Source organism: Culex pipiens, chromosome 1, assembly GCF_016801865.2.
Source record: "Culex pipiens pallens isolate TS chromosome 1, TS_CPP_V2, whole genome shotgun sequence".
NCBI lineage: Eukaryota > Metazoa > Arthropoda > Insecta > Diptera > Culicidae > Culex > Culex pipiens.
Window position 1 is genome coordinate 111,513,438 of NC_068937.1, and position 17,491 is coordinate 111,530,928.

The 17,491-nt window shown below is 35.3% G+C and overlaps 1 protein-coding gene across 4 annotated transcripts in view; it reads left to right on the forward strand.

Annotated features, from left to right (window-relative positions):
* LOC120432523 (ABC transporter G family member 23) overlaps positions 1-17,491 on the forward strand; it is a 177,013-nt gene that overhangs the window by 89,647 nt on the left and 69,875 nt on the right. The window lies entirely within an intron of this gene.

Consider the following 17,491-nt stretch of genomic DNA (forward strand, 5'->3'; position numbering starts at 1 on the left):
ATATCTATAGCCTTCAACACGCATAACTCGACTTTCTCAAAAAATGTATATGGATGATCATTTTGCGCCAACTGGCACATCACTCGAAAGGCACTTTCTCTAGTCAAGCTAAAATTTGGTGGAGCTATTGATACTATCAAAACATGTAAGAATCCCAATTTTGAACCAATTTCCTTTAAAAATAACTATCAAGTTTTGCTCTATCATTTTTTGTTTCCGAGATATGGACATTTAAAAAGGAGGTTTGGGGCGGTGACAAAAAAGAATGAGTAGTCCAATTTGGTTCAAAATCGAGATTCTTACATGTTTTGATAGTATCAATAGCTCCACCAAATTTGGGCTTGCTCAGATTTTTTTTTTCGGTTTGTACTGTTTGCACAAATGCACACTTTTGTCCCGGTCTTGGGGCAAGCTAGCAAATTATCTAAATAAAAAAAAAGTATAAAAATTTAAATAAGAAGCCATGGTTGCAAACTTTCAATGAAAAAAGTGTTTTAAGATGCATTATAGACCTGTCCAGTTGTTTTGCAATCATTAGTTTCCAAAATATCTAAGTATTGACGAAAATTTTATTTTTTGCAGAATATTTTAAACATGAAATTTACCAACAAATTTGCCAAAATTACTATCTTCCGATGTAGGGGAGTTTGGGGTAATATGGACAGTGGGGGTAATTTGGACACCCCTTTAAAAATCACATTTTCTTCGGATATAAAGTGAAAACGGCAATTAAAGTGATAAGGCTAGTACTAGTAATGGCCTAGGAGTATGGACAAACCAAAAAAGTTGGAATAGGTTAAGTAGTTTTGGTATTATTTGTAAAAGTTCCCAAAGGTCGGTTGGCACTGCCTTAATTCTAATATTTGAGGGTTGGGAAATAAGGTTTTGCAGGGATTATATGGCAAAAAAGTGAACAATTTTGGTTTAAGAGGGTTGCTTGGACGTTGCCTGAGATATGTAAGTATAAATATTGTGCATTTAATCAATTTTTATCATCAAAAATTGCAATTTTTGATAGAACGTGCTATGGGGGTAATTTGGACATGGCTTGTGGGGGTAATTAGGACATACCTAAAAGTCTACCTGTCAGGCAAAAAAAAAGTAATTTTCACAAAATCATTATATAAACCTTTGATGAAATATTATGAGCAAAAAACACTTAAAAATATAAAGCAATTACAAAACCAGGTTGAAGGTTAAAAAACATGCTCAAAAAATCAAATGTTAAACTTATTCTTCAACATGTGTCCAAATTACCCCACGAAAGTTGTCCATATTACCCACAAGGTATGTCCATATTACTCCACAAGGCATGTCCAAATTACCCCACAAGGCATGTCCAAATTACCCCATAGGGGTGTTCATATTACCCTCACACAAAAATGTGGGGGTAATTTGGACACCTTTTGATATTTGCGATAAAAATGGGGTTTTCATCAAAATTTATCGAAATAAATGACATTTTTCCATAAAATATGGTCTCTTTTATCCTCTGGTGTCATCCACATTCCTTTAAAATATCCATACAGCCCGTGGCAGAGCTATTTCCTTAGGGTGTCCAAATTACCCCACACTCCCCTACACATTTTTTTTATAAATGGGACTTTTTGGGATTTTTTTTTAAATTAATAAGGCCGATGCAAATATTTTTCAAAGTTTTTGTCCCTCGGCTCTGGCCGGAGTCAAGGGGAGGGGGGACAAAGAAATAAAAAAAAATATAAAAATTTAAATAACAAGCCATAGTTTCAACATTAGAATGCAAACACTGTTTTAAAATGCATTTTACACTAGTTCAGTTGTTTTGCAATCATTAGTTTTCAAAAAAGTAAGATTTGACGAAATCAAAAAAAATAGCGAAAAAAAAACTTATTGCGATAACAAACATCGAAAATTTAAAAAAATAAATCCAAAGATGTTTTAATCATCCCAAACATGCTAAAAATTATTTAAAATGCAGGGGAATGCATTTTAAAACAATTTCAGCTGATTGCACTCAAATTTCCATTGAATTTTGAAGTTTTTTGAAAAAAGTTTGTTTTTTTGCCCCCTGATTTTTCGGGCCAACCCTGATTTTTCGGACCAACTTTGGGGGTGACAAAAACTTTTAATAAAATTTGTACCAGCCTAATCATTTTATAAAAAAAGCACTATTGAATATATATTTTTTAAAGCTGACATTTTACAACAATTTTCTGCTCTTTTCAATAAAACTTACAAAATTTAAGAATCATTTTTTTTTATTTTTATCCTTGAAAGACGGGGTTTTTCTACAAAAGTTTTGCAACAAAAAGCTAAAAGAAAACGTATCGCCACCAATGAAAAAGTAACATGAACCTATGATTTTTTTTAAATAAAAATGCGAAATTGGACGAGCTTTCCGGTAAAAATATTTAAGAGACTGGAAAATCAAGTCTGTCATATTATTATTATTAGTTTTATTAAAGACACTTTACCATTGCAATGGCATTCGTGTCGTAGTCTGTCATATAGAAATTGCCAAAACCACTAAAAAAAACATATTTTTCAACATTTTTATTTTTAAAACCGCTGTACCGGATTGGACATAGGACAATGGTCATTATGCAGAATTTGATGTAAAATTGTCTGGGGAATCGCCAACTGTTGGTTTTTGAAAATTTTGAACACTTTTCAAAAAAACAGTTTTAGTAAATGATTTTTGTATTTTTCTTTTTGGAGAGAAATACCATCCTGCATCTTTCGTGAGTCTTTTTGTCACATTTTAGGCTATTTACACAAAATTTTGAACGAAAAAAAATCGTGGCATTACCTTAAAATTTAACTTTTAAACTTAAATATTGAAAGATCTCAGATCTAATTTTAAAATTTCGTGTTTTTTCTATTTTTGCAGGGTTATTTTTTAGAGTGTAACAATGTTCTATAAAGTTGTAGAGCAGAAAATTACAAAAATGTTTATATATAGACATAAGGGGTTTGCTTATAAACATCACGAGTTATTGCGATTTTACGAAAAAAAGTTTTGAAAATGTTGGTCGTCGTTAGAGGGTGACGAGCGGGAATTCCCGGGAAAAAATTCCCGGGAAATCGACCATTTTTGGACCTCTCGATTCCCGGGAAATTCGGTCGGGACTCCCGGGAAATTTTATACTTATTTTATCGAAGCAAAATCATATAAACTAATCAGAAAATTATTTGAAAAATTCTCAGTTCTTGGAAGTTCAATGTTCTATGTCCAAGTTCGAATAAACCAATGCTTCTCTGACCTTCTTATTCAGAAAGTCTAAAATTTAACTTGTCACAAACTCCAATAACTATAATTGAGAGAAGCCAAAAACAATTGGACCCCAAAATTTATCTTGAAGTATATTTAGCAGTTACACATCAGAAACGAAATCTAAAGTTTTTTAAATTATTTTTATTTATTATTTCTATAAGAGGGAAAAGCTTTTTCAAAATAAATTCAATTTCCATATCCTCCTTCGAGCATAGCAATCATCCCTAGGGTAATTTCGCTGTATCAAGGTAATTTCCTTTTTTGATGTCAATAAGTCATTTTGCGTTTCACGTTAACCTCAATATTCAATTATATTTTGGAAAAACAATTGTGTGAATACTGTAAATATTTCTTCAATTAATATTTACAGTTGACCCTAAACAGGAAAAAAAACAAGTTTAAATTGTTGTTTTAATTCGTTGTTTATCATATTGCAAATATCTCGATTCTGGGAAATTATATATTAGCTTTTTTTCACTTCACAAAAATTTTGCAACAAGCTTGTGAAACTTTTGAAAAATCACTCAGTGCGAATAAAGATTCGTTAACATTTTAAACTACAATTTTGAGTCCCAAAAATCACAAGAAACGATCTTGCATTTGCAGATTCAGAAAAAAAATAATCAAAAGGTAGATATAGTTCCTCATATAAAGAGGATACTGAAGTTAACGTTTCATGGAATAAGTATGAGTTAAATGTAACTTAATTGGTTGAAAAGAAATTATTGCCACTATTGGCGTAGAAAAAAAACTCCCGGATCCCGGGAATTCCCGGGAAATGGCCAAATTCAACTCTCGGTTCCCGGGAAATTGAAAATCTCGAGAATCGTCACCCTCTAGTCGTCGTTGATCATGACCGTTCATGGTCACCCGCGACAGACACGGACGACGAAACAAAGAGAAACGCAAAAAGTGACTTTTTCAAAACTTTTTTTCGTAAAATCGCGATAACCCGTGATGTTTATAAGCAAACCTCTTATGTCGATATATCAATATTTTTTGTAATTGTCTGCTCTACAACTTTGTACAACATTGTTACACTCTAAAAAATAACCCTGCAAAGTTAGAAAAAACACAAAATTTTAAAATGAAAAATTGTGTTTTAAATGAAAAAATGACCCTTCTGGGTCAATGGAGATTCGGAAAGTAAATTAAATTTCCCATAAAATGACATGTTCCAAAAAAAATTTACAGTCAAGTAACGGAAAATGGGAGAATTTTTAAAACTTTTTTAGTGTTTTTTTCGATGAAAAATATGTTTTTCGGAATTCTGAGTACGCCATCAAATCGGGCGTCTAATTTTACATAAAAGTCCCTTTGACACAAAATTTCTATCTCATCACCGTTTCAGGCTGCAAATTATTGAAAAACACCTCTTTTTTCGCATGTTCAATAATGGAAGGGGTCGTACCACCCCTCCGTCACGAGATATCAAAAAACGGACCTCGGATTCGTGATCAGGGACAAAAGTTACCCCTTAGGACAAAGTTTCACGCAAATCGAAGAGGGGTCGGGGCAACTTTTCTCGATTTCGTGTAAGTTGGTAGAGAATTACCCATGAGAATTTCCCCTATTTGTCCGATTTTTTGGGTTCTTGAACAAATTTCGAAATAAAGACAAATTTCCTTGCAAATTTCTCAAAAACAACATTTAATTATGCGGTTGAATATAAAAGTTAATTGAACAAAAAAAATCTAATAATTTACAACATTTAATCAACCGAAAAAGCTGTTCGGTGAAATTGAGAAAGAAAATAACTGTTAGTCATGGAAAAAGGCTTTAGCGAAAATTAAAATTCAAATAAGGTACCATCCATAAACCACGTGGACACTTTTTTGGGAATCTGTTACCCCCATCCCCCTCTCGTGGACAATTGTCCATACAAAAAAAACTTTATGGAATGGATCGAGGACAATCGTGTCCACGTGGTTTATGGATGGTCCCTAAACGGCAATTGGCGAAAGTGTCACTACGGGGAAATGGCATTCGGGGATGTGGCCAATTAGGGGAAATGATTTTCGGGTAATGGAATTCAGGGATATGTCATTTGGGGAAATGAGTAAGACTCGCTTAAAATATATGAAAATTGGTCTTGAAATGAAGAATAAAGAATTAATTTATGACTGAGGTTACTCGTTATTGCTAGCAGTTTTTTCCACACTATATTAAAGAACCACCGCGAGGGTCCTTTCTACAACGTTTGCAATTGGTATTGCGGCGAACGAACCCCTGTCTCGTTGACCATGTTGCGGCATGTAGAAACGCTGACCATCACCCGTAATGATCTCACACGACATGACACTTTTGCACAAATATCCCCACACTAACACACACCCACACATGTCAAGTAAATTTGGCCACAACCTCTCTGGGAAACTCTCTCTCCCCGAGGAGGATTTCCAACCGGACTGGTGGGCCCAGATCTCGACACCGGCAACTTGATGGACATGGTTCTCCTCCGGGTGTTTCCGAGCAACCCCCCAAGCGGAGGTGGCGCCCTCTTTTTGCCGGACAATAAACAACGTCACACCAACACACACACTCAGAACGTACAAGGGCCAGGAACCGGCTCAAGTATTACTTTGATTAATGGCGCTAATAATGATGGTGTCTCCGACGTGGCCAACGTCCGGATCATCGTGGCCGTGGCCACTTTCAAGGATATCGGCCCCCAAGCGGAAGTCGGACTTTACACACGTTTACATCGTCGTCGTCGTCATCGTCGGTGGTCGAGAGCAACAACCATAAGGCACGTCGTACACGTTTGAGTGTGTGTGTGTGTGTTTGTATGTGGTCGACATGTAAATGAGATTTATACTCACCGGTGGCCAAAGTGGCCAAACTATTGCACTGCTGCTGTTGGCCAGAGGCCAAGTGTGACTTCGGAAAGGGTCCTCACAAAGCGGTTGCGGCCACGAGACCAGCTGCGACTGACAGAGATGATGATTGTGTTGGGTAGGTTACATAAATTGTTGCAGTCGTTGGAACAACGTTTTTGAAGTGTCTTACTCAAGTTTGAAATACATGCAGCGCTGCTTAATGCATTTCGGAACAGCATAATAATTATTGTTCAAGTTTGAAACATTTGCCCAAGAAGGGCACAGGGATGAAAAGTTGAGAATAATTCAAGAACAGAGCAGTAGCTAGGTAGTTTCAGTTTTGAATTTAATTATTTAAAACATGTAAGCTCTAGCAACCCATCATAACTTATGAGTACTTTATTTAAGTGTCAAATAAACATATGTTTAAGCCTAATTTCAAATATTCTGAAGAAAATTGAAATTGAAAGACTTTTCCAATGAGTCTAAAAAATTCAAGATCTGCCTACCCTATCTTAAGGTACGATAAGTGATCATCGATTATCAAAGGAAGATTGAACACAAGTTTTTTTTTTTTTTCTACAAAGACCCTCAGTTACGTTTGCGTTCTCCCTTACCAAACGTGTAACCTTCTCGACGTAACCCTTCGTCATCGTGCACCCTTCATGCGCCGGTGGCTTCTTGTTTCATTATTCTTGTTACACCACCCTTCCCCACCGAATGGTTGGCCCAATCTCTTCCCGGAATCCTGAATCCGGAGCGAAACAAAACACAGCATCGTTACGTGTCCTAACCTGTTTCAGCTCCATGACGTTGCGCGTCCCACAGTTCAAAACAGAGCAGAACAACAATGGCAGTGCAAGATTTATGAAGAAATTCCCACAACCACAACCGAAAGCTCTTCATTTCCCAGGGTTTTCCCAGGAAAACTGTCACGCACATTGCAAAAGCACATCGGGATGCATCCCACAGGTTGTGAAGGAGTGACGGAAAGCGCACTTGAGTGGAGGACGATACGATGCGATGGTGGTTCGTGATGCTCTATTCAGTCATTTCCGGAACTGTTGGCTTCTGTCTCCTAGAACTGGGCTACTATCAGTGATTAGCGCAATTTTGTATGAAGCGCTGTCGAAGTATCCAAAAGTCTTTACATTTTTTTGTTTTCAACAAAGTTGTACATATTGATAAAAATTATTGAAAAAATAACACTCTCAGAAAGTTGAAGTTTTGGAAATGTGTCGATGAAACATAACGTCAAACCAAACTCGACAATTTTGAAAAAAAAGGAGTACAGTACCTAGTTATCCGAAGTTCTCGGGGAAAAAAACTTCAGATAATTGAATCGCGGAAACATAGACTTACCGAATATGCTTACAAGATTTCTATCCGTGCGATTGCCACGTGTGGCAAGGAAGTGACCATCCACGTGGACATTTTTTTGAAATCCCCCCCTCCCTCGCCGACAATTTCAATACAAAACGAATCTTTTTTGAATAGAGCGTGGACAATCGCTGACCACCCCTACCCAGTCTTGATTCCATAATTTAAAAAAAAAACTTAATTTAATCCACCTATGTGGTTGATGCCTTCCTCACTTTTTACCAACAATGAGTAATATGACACATATTTTAGCTATTTTTTTTAGATCCAGAAAAATATGTACACAGATATAACTTAAGACAGGGTTGCCAGAACTTCAATGTTGTGGACTCGTTGGAAAGGTCTCTCGATTACCTAACCAACGATGGGTCAGATGATGGATCCGGATATGGTTTACATACATTTAAGTGAGATCCGGCTTTAAAAAAGTACATAAATATCTTTTAAGTGGTCATAACTCGAGACAGGGTTGCCAGATTTTTAAAATTGTGGACTCGTTGGAAAGGTCTCTCGATAACCTAACCAACGATGGGTCGGATGATGGATCCGGACATCGTTTACGTACATTTAAGTGAGATCCGGCTTCAAAAAAGTACATACATATCACTGAAATGGTCATAACTCGAAACAGGATTGCCAGATTTTCAATGTTGTGGACTCTTTGGAAAGTTCTCTCGATTATCTAACCAACGATTGGTCGGATGATGGATCCGGACATCGTTTACATGCATATAAATGAGATCCGGCTTCAAAAAAGTACATAAATATCACTTAAGTGGTCATAACTCGAGACAGGGTTGCCAGATCTTCAATGTTGTGGACTCGTTGGAAAGGTCTCTCGATTACCTAACCAACGATGGGTCAGATGATGGATCCGGGCATGGTTTACATACATTTAAGTGAGATCCGGCTTCAAAAAAGTACATACATATCACTGAAATGGTCATAACTCGAAACAGGGTTGCCAGATTTTCAATGTTGTGGACTCGCTGGAAAGTTCTCTCGATTATCTAACCAACGATGGGTCGGATGATGGATCCGGACATCGTTTACATGCATATAAATGAGATCCGGCTTCAAAAAAGTACATAAATATCACTTAAGTAGTCATAACTCGAGACAGGGTTGCCAGATCTTCAATGTTGTCGACTCGTTGGAAAGGTCTTTCGATTACCTAACCAACGATGGGTCGGATGATGGATCCGGACATGGTTTACATGCATAAAAATGAGATCCGGATATATGTGAAAACACATTTTTATACATAACTTTTGAACTAGTTATCGAAACTTCAAAAAATTCAATAGCGATGTATGGGACCATAAACCAAGTTGAATGCGACCGGTTTGATCAAAATCGGTTCAGCCAGTGCTGAGAAAACTCAGTGAGAATGTTGGTCACATACATACATACACACACATACACACACACATACACACACACATACACACACACATACACACACACAGACATTTGTTCAGTTTTCGATTCTGAGTCGATATGTATACATGAAGGTGGGGCTTTGAGCTTTTAATAAAAAGTTCATTTTTAGAGCAGGATTATAGCCTTACCTCAGTGAGGAAGGCAAAATCGAAACGTTCATCAAATTTCCCAAATTTTTCATTTTTCAACATTGAAAAATTGGACCATTAGTTGCTGAGATATTGACATTAGAAATTGTGGGTATGTTTAGATGAGACTTGAAAAATTAAATTTTCTTTATACTTTTATTCGCTGTACTTCAGCAACCAGAGGTAGGTACAATCTTCAATGTCTCTTTAAAAATTTTATTGGAAACTTTATGAACCTGTCGAAAAAAAAATTGCCTGGAATTGACAATAAAGCACACTATTTTAAAAAAGTCGAAAAAAAGTTTGTCCATACTTTTCTATGAATCAAAAATAAAATGTTTTGTTCTTTAATACATATCAAAAAATTCAAAAATAAAAATATATGGATTTTGGAGAAAAAATATATGAGAAAAAAAATAGTACGATTATTCTGAATAGTCCTCATCAATACCAACAACTCGATAAATAAATAAATAAAATCCATTTCCGGGTTTTGTGGAGAAGTGCTCAGTTGTCTGTTGCATTAACTACTAGTTAATAGGGGCAGGGGGGCAGAATGGTTCGCCTAAGTAAAATGTACCGAAAACCTTACAAAAACTTACAAATTTATGAATCCAATGTAGTAGGTTTATGCTTTGGGATGTTCCCTTCAATTTTGTATACTTGGTTGATGAAAATTTTCAGCTTATAACTATTTTTGATGCACACAAAATCTTTTCTTTTTTTTCAAGAAAGACAAACGCTACCTAAGAGAGACGCATGTTGTTACTTTGGGCACCAAATGTTAGCATATTACACCTTTAGGTTCAATCAAGCTTCTTAATAGCGTTTTCAATCAATAGCATGTAATCCCGAGCATGGGTAAATAACAAGGGAAATGTGTAATAATACCATTCTCTGGTATCAATACCAAACTTTGGTATTCCTGGACCCTTTAAAATTTGTCTTAAGATTATGCAAGAGCAATATTTGGTATCATACCAATTTAAGGTATTGTTTTGATATTGCAAAATTGCAGAATTTGTCAATGGTCGGACACTACATTTTGGTATTCTTTTGGTATTACAGTGTTTTATCAAATTCCTCTAAAACTATGGGAAAATGTTGACCAATTTTGACAAAATAATTAACTTTGCGCTAAAATGATGCCTCAAAGCGAATGCCTTTATTGAAAACCGGAAATTTCATACCTGATTTTAAACATTTTTGATATACCCCCTAAATAAATAACTTGAAATTGTGGAACATTTTCTAAGTCAGGATGCCACATTTTGGTGTTATTTTGGTATTAAAGTGTTTTTTTTATCAAATTCCTCTAAAACTATGGGAAGATTTTTGCCAATTTTGACAAGATAATAAATTTTGCGCTAAAACGACTTGAAACCCAAAAATGTTAAAGCTGATTTTAATTTTTTTTATATACTAATTAAGAAATCGACAGATCGACAGATTATTGCATGTTGGTGAATTTCTTCCAGTTTCATTTTAATAACACTTATTTTTTCAATCTTGTTATTTTTCAGAAGCATTAAGAACTTCAAGCACAAGCCGTTCATCAATGACAAATGTATTCGATGTGGTGAAGAATATCACTAAGAACAACATGGAATCATCTGGTGAGTAGATTTGGCTGTTGCATATGGGTCATTTCCGTTTTTTCATCAACTACAACTGCTGCACTAAAAAATTGCATGAAAATACCAAATTGTAGTATTACATTTGCAAATTACAGCAACCAAAGTGTGCTCTTGGTTGCCCAGTAATAGATGGTAAAATACCATGAAATCATATCAAAATCATGTATGTGGAAGACCACAGGAATACCAAAATCTGATTTTCCAAGGGCGCGGGAATACCTAAAAATTAAACCATGGCAATACCAAGTTTTGGTATTCAAGCAATGTTCAAAAATCCAGAAAACCACTACTTGGTATTGAAAGGGTTTTATTTTGTGGTATTATTTCACCCTTGGAATAACATGGTTTGGTATTGTTGTGTCCTTCCACACACAAGACTTTGATATGATTTCATGGTATTTAACCATCTATTACTGGGCAGCCAAGGGCACATTTTGGTCCCTGTTATTTGCCCAAGTAATACCAAAATTTGGTATTCCCGTGTTATTTACCCCTGCTCGGGATAAATAAACTAAAATTAAGTGAGTAAGTGAGTATTGCAAAATGATTTTTCATAAAAATCTGCGATTTTGCAACGATTTTGATGGCAATAGAACCGAATCCATAAGAATTTCTGTAAGAACCATGAAAACTTAAACCCAAATCCAATCAAAATGTTTCGAGTTACAACCAATGCAATGTCCACAATCTTCGAATGATATTACGTTTTGATTCTTCTCGAACAGCTTCTTCGAAACCCGATAACGAAATTCCAACACAGAACGAAAAAACCGGGTGGAATGTTTACCGATTCCAACAAAGTACAATACATTTTTCGGTGAGATAGATAAAAATCCTGCTTTTCAAACAATTCCAAGGACAAGTTTGGAATGCTGAGCAATTGAAAAGTTTGTCATTTCCTCTGTCGGTTCTGCTGAAAATACTTGTCTGTCGAACTTTCACCGCCCGGAAAAGTCTGCACTTCTTTCCGAAGCATTTCCTCCCGCTCTCGCCAAAGGTGTGTATATCAATTAGCATCGTTATCAAAATATGCGAAGCTCGTTAACATTTTTATGACCTGTTCGTGGAAAGCTGCATTCCTCCTGAAAGTCGCTGATTTCACATATTCACCGTTCGTGTCCCTGAAGCAACGCTCACATCACCGCACCTGCCTCGCCCGAATTCCCCAAACACTTGCCAATAAAAACGATATTTCCATATTTTGCCCCACATTTGCTCTTTTCCCCCTCCCCTTGGAACACTGTCAAGAGGAGGAAAGAAAAACTTTTTCAAACCATTAAACTGGGTCCTTTCTGCTTCTGCCACTGCTTTCCAGCAGCGCAGTCCTGTGGGATGGGACTAGACTAGAGTCTAGTCTTTCACTGGCGCTGATGCTGCTTGACATCACATGGCCGAGAGCGTGAGGGTGTTCCTGCAAGAAGCGTTGAAAATATGGCGTTGAGTCAATATTGATTCTGGTTATTGAATCAAGCTTAGCCCGGTCACCGCCGCCAGTGTGCCAGCTGAGTCGAATTTTTTTTGCTGCTGCTGCTACTACTCAGTGTCCGTGGAGGGTTTTGCAATTCAGTGAACGAGAAGTAGAATAAGTTTTTGAAAATATAAAAACACGGATTAACTAAGCGAGTGGGGGAAGGATTAAAATGAAACATTTTGCTAGGGACAGCTGAATGACAACACACTTTTGAAAGTCCTTTTGTCATGCTTTATTTTAAACTATTGATTTATTTTAAATACAGATCTAGAGTTTTTTTAAGTCCAATAAACGAAAAATAATCTTTTTCTTTTTGAGTGTTTTTGAATACCCCTGAGTCAAGGCGATATCAAAAACACCATAAAAGCAGAAATTTTAAATTTTGTTTATTGGACCTTTTAAAAAAACTCTAGAGACACGCAATTCTCTGAGACTTCCGACAACGAATATTTTTTGCCTTTTTTTATTTGGATGAAACTTTGTATGTACTTTAACTATGACCAAAGAAGTTTTTTGCATCGTAGTTCGTTTTTACAATTTTGGCAACCATCCATACAAAAAGGCTATTATAATACTTCAAAATCTGTTTTAATAAGAAACGCCTCCTTTCCTGGGGGATAATTCTATTAGCTAATTCGAAGGTTATTTTGTAACTTTTTTTTCCTTCAGTAGATTTACTCGATTCCTTAAGCACCCGCAAACTCTGTTCCCAACTTTGAGTTAATCAATTGTTGAAAGGTAGTCCACATCTCAGCTTAGGATAGTAGCTTCACACATGTAATGCTTAAACCATGAATAAATTAAATGATATGGAAAAAAAATATTTTTTTGAGAACGAGTTTTTTGAGAACAGATTTTCTGAGCGATTAGATGTCTTCGGCAAAGATGTAGGTTTTGCTTAGAACTTTTCAATAAACAAACAAAGTTATAAATAACATCGTTGCAAACCCTCAAAAAACATGAAATGGGCCAATTTCGAGCATTTTTACTTTGTTTTTTTTTCTGTTTGGCTCAAACTTTGTGGGGGCCTTTTCACCCATACAAGGCTCCATTCAATTATGGCAACTGTCCATACAAAAATGGTATGTGATTACTCGAAAATCTGTATCTTTTGAAGAAATTTCCTGATCGTTCTGGTGTCTTCGGCAAGGTTGTTGGTATTGATGAGGACAGTTCAGAAAAAAATGATACACGGAAAAAAATGCCGATTTTTTTAGCTAACATTTTTTCTCAAAAAACACTTTCCCAAACTCCAAATACACTAACATTTCAAAAAGGTTCAATTTTCAATATTACTCCCTTTGAAATGTTAGTTCCAAAATTTCCAAAAAAAATTTTCCGAAAAGATAAGAAAATTTCACAAATGTTTCACTTTTTAACACTGAAAAAAAAACCATTAGTTTCATAAGAGACGTGTAAATTACTAAAAATGTGTAAATTACAATTTTGTTGTGAATGTAATAAAACATGTTCAGTTTCATACTAAGGAAAAATTTCACCTCATAAGAAAATTTATCCTTCCAAATTTAAACCATCATAATTTACACATTTTTTTATTGTGTTTTGGTACTAAAACATAAAAGGCTGTTAGGATAAGGCTTCAATTTCTTGTATCCTTTTTCTTTTGTACCCTGTATTTCAGCAACCAGAATTCCATTCTTCAATGTCTTTTAAGCAATTTCGTTGAAAATTTTCTCAATTTTTCGACAAATATATTTGCACGAATTGACAATTAATATCATTTTTTTTGTTATCGAGAAGCAGGAATTTTGCAGTTAAAATTAAACATTTAGTGGCTATATCTTGAAAACGGTGCATTTTATCAAAAAATCTGTACGGTCTTTTTCAGTTGCAAATTTAATTTTACATCAAAAATTTAAATAAAAAAAAGAGTACGTGTTTTCCAAAAAATAACATTCAAATTGATTTTTTTGTGCAATAAAAAAATCGTAAACATTTTTCTGTGCACCAATATTTTTCTGGATAGTCCACATCAATACCTACAACTTTGGGACTATCCATAAACCACGTGGACACTTTTTTGAAAATCTTAACTTTCAAAATCAGCCAATTGTAAGAAAACAATATCAAATTAGTTATTTTCTGTTGCAAAATAAAATCATTTCTAACCCATACCACATTAAATTACCAGGAACTTTTTTTTCTCTGTTATCGGATTTTCTTGTAGTAATCTTTGATAACAGAATGAGTTATTTTTCAAACAAATCTCTGTTATTATTTCCGGTTTTTATAACAACTAATTTGGATGTTTCAATATTAAATCCTGGCCTCTTGACAATAATAAAACATAAACTTTTTCAGTAATTGATGGAAATCGTCGGATGATTAATTTTTGGTCACATTGTCGGTTTCTGAACTTCAAGATTTTCTGATGGACTAACATTATATAAAATTTCATGTTGTTTTATTGCCTCAATTTTAGCTTGTTTTCTAATTATAAGACTTTATAATTAAAATTATGAGTACCACTCTACAGAGTAACTAAAACGATTGAAGAGTGAGAAGTAAACACGATATAAGAAGTAGCAACTCAAAACTAAAGAGGATTTTTATTTGAACAGAAGTGCTCAATTTGCTGAATTTTCATTTTCAGAATTTGTAATCACATAACATAAAACTTAAATAAGGTAATTTTTAATAAAACAACGGACATTTTGCTAAAGCTAAACTGAACGACTCAATTCAAAACCTACAAAAATCGGGTCAATTGCAGAAGCTTTTGCTTCACACACTTTCAGCACCCTCCCAACTCATCGAGAGAGAAGAACGAACCAAAAGTAAGACAAAAATCGCCACAAACAAACGAACAGCTCCTGTCTTCCACACTCATCATCCCGGCATGCCTTCTTCCCTAAGGACCTCTGATAGAAAGAATGATTTATGGTGGTGATTTGTATTTGTTGGTTCTGGACTGGTCCTCTGTGAGATTTTTCTTTTTTTCCTATTTCATAGATTTTTGTTCGCTTTTTTTATGAAATTTGAAATATGCTATAATAAAACTAATGAAAAAAGAAGCGAAAGCATTGACCAAAGTTTTATTGAATGTAAAACAAATTCAACTTCCCAACAAACAAGTTTGCATCAAATTTGAACATTGAAAATTCCACGTTTGAAAGAAAGCTCAAAGTATCACCGCTTTGATCTGCTCGGAAAGGAAACTTTCAGCATAATTTTCGCAGTTCATTTTCCCTTAGTCTCGCAGCAAACTCGAGACTTAAGTCCTCCACCATCAGCTTGCCGACCAGGATTTACCGAACTCTCGATTCGATTACCGAAGGAAAAAAGCTGGCCGCATCAACATAAACATTTGTAGCAGAGTCATCATCGGTAAGGAAGGGGGATGAATACAAGCTAAAGAAAAACATATACAAACAAAAGAAAAGAAACTCATTTCCAATTCCGCAAAGTTCAAAACCAAAAGAACCGCACACCAGTTCAACCAAACACGATTCGATTAAAAAGGCATCCAAAATCAACCCCCGTCAAAGAATTTCAACGGAACGGGAAAGGGGAAATTGACAGTTGTTGATCAGAATGTTTCAGTCTTTGTTCTCATTGCTCATTGATTATTGCTTGTGGCTCATTGCTCATTGCTCATTGCTCGTTGCTCGTATCTCATTTTTCATTTCTTGCCTTCATCTGATGTTTTCCATAGAGTCAAACCAGTCAAATTACCCCTCAAAGGCTTATACAATCTTTGAACCGGTTCCCCTCCATGGGTTGCTCTGAACCGATCTCAATCTGTTTTCACAGCCTTACAAAGCTTGCAAAGCTGGGTGCTTTTTCCAAAAATGGCCACTGGAACGGCGGCAGTGGCGTTTCCCTCCAAGAAGAAATAAAAAGAGGAAGCCTCAATTCTATCACTAATTTGCATATTCAATGAAGTAAGCAGATAGAAAAATAAAAACCAAAATCTATTTTTTCCCTTCCAGCCATTTTTGTAATGCTCTCACAGTTCATCACGAGAATATCTAAACATTTGCTGCGCCGAGCCTGGACAGAACCCACGCAAGCATTCCAAAACGAAAATCCTAGCCGAAAAAGTAAAGCTGAATAAGCGGGTCCGATTTTTTGCTAGAAAACAACTCAATTTGAAATTCAGACTTGCAAGTCTTCCCGAGGCAGGGGACGTGACGGAAATATTTTTGAAATTTTACTCCTCGTTTTCATTCTCGGATCACCTCGGCGATGATCGGCGTCGTCGTCTTAGAGAGTCATACTGATGGCCGTTCGGGTGGGATCCATCCCTGGCAACAATTGAATTTGGAATGGATTGAATTTTGAGTAGCAGTAGCTTTCTCCAAAATAAAAATAATATAGAATGGAAAAAGGAAGCAGAAGTGGTGGCAGTTGTGAGAAAGGATAGAGCGAATACCCTTGCAGCCATGTTGCCTCTTATGGATTTGGATCTTTTGTAGTGTGTCCTGAAAAGGATTCTGTCAACGGAGACCGGTGTTGAAGAGGGCTTCAGCTTCATTGAAAAATTTATCCAATCCAATCACATGCAGTGGCACTTTTGGCCAGAAGAGAAAGCATGCATACATTTATGTTGGATGGTAATCGACACCGGATAATCTGGACAGGATAAGACGTCTCAGGACGAGTGTCAAATTTACACTAATCTGAAACCAAATGCAAGTCGTTTTTGTCATTTTTGTCGTTTTTGTCGTTTTGGTCGTTTTTTGTCGTTTTTGTCTTTTTGTCTTTTTGTCTTTTTGTCTTTTTGTTTTTTTTGTCTTTTTGTCTTTTTGTCTTTTTGTCTTTTTGTCTTTTTGTCTTTTTGTCTTTTTGTCTTTTTGTCTTTTTGTCTTTTTGTCTTTTTGTCTTTTTGTCTTTTTGTCTTTTTGTCTTTTTGTCTTTTTGTCTTTTTGTCTTTTTGTCTTTTTGTCTTTTTGTCTTTTTGTCTTTTTGTCTTTTTGTCTTTTTGTCTTTTTGTCTTTTTGTCTTTTTGTCTTTTGTCTTTTTGTCTTTTTGTCTTTTTGTCTTTTTGTCTTTTTGTCTTTTTGTCTTTTTGTCTTTTTGTCTTTTTGTCTTTTTGTCTTTTTGTCTTTTTGTCTTTTTGTCTTTTTGTCTTTTTGTCTTTTTGTCTTTTTGTCTTTTTGTCTTTTTGTCTTTTTGTCTTTTTGTCTTTTTGTCTTTTTGTCTTTTTGTCTTTTTGTCTTTTTGTCTTTTTGTCTTTTTGTCTTTTTGTCTTTTTGTCTTTTTGTCTTTTTGTCTTTTTGTCTTTTTGTCTTTTTGTCTTTTTGTCTTTTTGTCTTTTTGTCTTTTTGTCTTTTTTGTCTTTTTGTCTTTTTGTCTTTTTGTCTTTTTGTCTTTTTGTCTTTTTGTCTTTTTGTCTT